We start from the raw sequence: 2,984 nt of genomic DNA on the forward strand, positions 1-2,984 counted from the left end.
CGTCTCTGCTGGGGATGGAAACACCTGGTGAAAGAGGACAAGCATTAGTGAAGGGTGATGCCTTCAAAAGGGATCTGACGTGGTCTGTGGCCCATTGACTCTACCCAAATGGAGAAGCTGTGCTCAACTCCCAGATCCTTGTGCAGACCCGAGGAAACTGTGCCAGGAGTGATCCTGCAGAGAAAGTCCTTGTGAATTTTACCCCGTCTCTTCAGTCAATGAGAGCGACTCGGGGGTGTGATCATGCATTTCATTTCCCTTATTTCCTTTTGGGTGTGTTACTCAATTTCTAAAGTGTTCAAGACCTCCAGGTCTCTGTCCTCCTTCTCTCTAGGTTATGGGGGTTTCCCATGGCTTTGGCCAGCAGGTATAAATACGTACATCCTTCATGAGAGCAGTGCAAATAGGAAAAGGAGGAATTAATCACAGGTTACTATGATTACCGTGACTAATCCTTGAAGCTAGAGCCCCAGCAGCAAAGCAGTGCTGCGCGGCTCCCCAGAGTAGCACAAATACTGCTCGGCGTGGCTTCGACACGTGGCCTGTTTCACCAGTGAGGGAGACGTGTGGGCCTGCTCTGGATGTGAAAATATCAAAGTTCACCTCATCCAGGGTTGGGGAAGAAAGGATGAAGCTGAACCTGGGCTATTCTGCCCATGCAGGACGTGTTGCAGCTGGACGGCACCTGGGCTGCACCACCAGCAGGTTCCTACGTGAGGAACGTGTCCTCCAGAAAGGCTGAGGTCTTCCAGGTGGGCACCAGAAATAATCCAGTGAGAGAAATAGGTGTTCAGGACACAGACTGCTGGAGGGGAGATGTTTGAGGCTTGCTTGGTTTATGGACACGGTGGTCTCCAGACTCAAATCATCCCTGAGATGGCTCTTAGCCGCACTGAAGGACATCAGCTAGGCTTTCCCTCCTGTAAGTGAAGTTATTCTCTGTGTCCTGAATGGGGTTGGTGGCCTTCCTGCCATCCTCTGGTCCATGAAGCCTATTTTATTGGGGACTGCTTGGGGACGGTACACTGGCACCTAGAGATCCCCAATCGAGGATGTTCAGAGGTAGATACGTGCTCCACTACATTCAAACGTGGTTGTATCTATGTAACATTCACACTGTCTTAAGCAATTAGTTAATGAACCAGCAAAAAAGCAGTTGCCAAGCCAACCCAAAGCCAAGCATGTTCATCTTGGAGATGCAGCGTGACAGCCTTCTAAGAGAAGTGGGTCTCGAGCAAACCTCACCGTGGGTTTCTGTGACCCAGCTCTCCAGAGCTGCTCTGGGATTTTGGATCGCAAAACGGAGGACGCCTGAGGAGAGTGAAAGGACTGAGCCCTGCCGGTGACAGGGAAAAGCCCACGGTTAGGACCACTCGTCTCCTGTAGGACCTTGGGCAATTCCTACAGCCTGTTGCCCATCCATAAAGCAACTCGTATCTTCCCTTACCACATCAGGCCAAGGTGTGCAGCCCATGAGGTCCTGGGACGTGGCAGCAAAGGAGCATTTCTGAGCAGCAGGAGTTTGGCCTCCTGCATTGCTCCAGGAGGGAAGGGCTTGGCCATCGCTGCTGGCACAGGCCAGGCTTGGGTCAGCGCTAGAGCAGAAATATCCCCTGGCTGCAGCATCCCTCACCCATCCTGGTGCTCCAGGGTGGGGTGGTGGCCAGGACAAGGTTTTACCGCTTCCACCGACCGGTGGAGATCAGGGCTGCTCGTTAGGTTTCAGGCCCTTTCTGAAGCAGGATGACAGGCTTGGGGCATCCCAAAATGAGTTTGTCTCAGCTCAGGCTGTGCTTGGTCACGGCTTTGTTGGTGTGGGCACAAGCGATGGCAGGATTGGTCCCTCTTCCCCCAGAACCAGTTGGAGACATGGAGCTGGTTGCTTTTGCCTTGACCGAGCGAGGCAAGGCAGGCTTGGAGAAAGGCTGCCCGGCCAGCTCGGTATAAATAATGCAGGCTAAGCCTCTTGGAGTGATGTATGGGCTCGAGTCCTACTAGGCCATCGTGTCACCAGCTTCTGGCCCTGCTTGAAAATGATGCAGTGGGTCATTTTCAGGTCACGTGTCACCCCGAGAACAAGCCTAACTGCAGGTGGTGGGCTGGGGGAGGTGGTTGCTCTCAAGCGTGTCATCTGCATGATTGCACTTTTAGGGCCATATTACTCAAGAGCACTGGAGGTTCTCCATTTCTGGGTGAGATGTGCTTCCTTGTCCATAGGCACTGATGTTGTCTCTACATTGAAGGATAAGTCCAGACAGCACGTCTGTTCTCGGTAGAAATTGTAATTAAAATTCTTCCAGCCTGAAGGAAACACATGCAACGTGGTAGGTCCAGACAAGCCAAGTGTTGAAGACGCTGGATGAGATATGCGTACGCATTTTTTCCCCTGAAACCTGGTTTATCTCCAAGATGAAAAGCTTGACTGTGAGCATCACCAACTGATGTTAGAGCCCAAAAGCTCTGGCTGGCCAGACCATTTGGGGACATTGGCGGCAACATCTGACCTGCTAATGCAGGGACGTGAGAGCACCGCTTCCCGGGAGGCGTCCAGGCTTGACTTGAGGACGTCAGGGAACAGAGGAGCTGCCGTTTCCCCCGGGAGTCTCTTGCTGATCCTATAACTGAGTGCGGAATTGGCTCAAGGATGCCTTCCCTGCCGTTGCTCATCCTGGATAGCTCGTATGTGCTGGCATCCCTTCTCCTGGTTAGACCTGCCCTTGCCAGAGAGGCTGCTTAGAAATTGCCCTGCTCTGAGGATGGGTCTGGGTGTCTTTTCAGCTCTGGCCTTGGCCAAGCCTTCGTTCTTGCAGCCCCAGCTCCACCGCTAGCAGCCACATTAGCCAGAATAGTCCCAGGGAGCAGTACCCTGTTGGACTGTACCTTTTGACCTCTGAATTCCCACATCTTCCCCCTTTCCATGCCAACTCTGGCCACCCGGGGCATTTAGCATTGCCCTCTTGGTCCACCCAAGCACTAACAGACCG

The sequence above is a fragment of the Fulmarus glacialis genome, unplaced genomic scaffold (genome assembly GCF_000690835.1).
Source record: "Fulmarus glacialis isolate BGI_N327 unplaced genomic scaffold, ASM69083v1 scaffold23720, whole genome shotgun sequence".
Lineage (NCBI taxonomy): Eukaryota > Metazoa > Chordata > Aves > Procellariiformes > Procellariidae > Fulmarus > Fulmarus glacialis.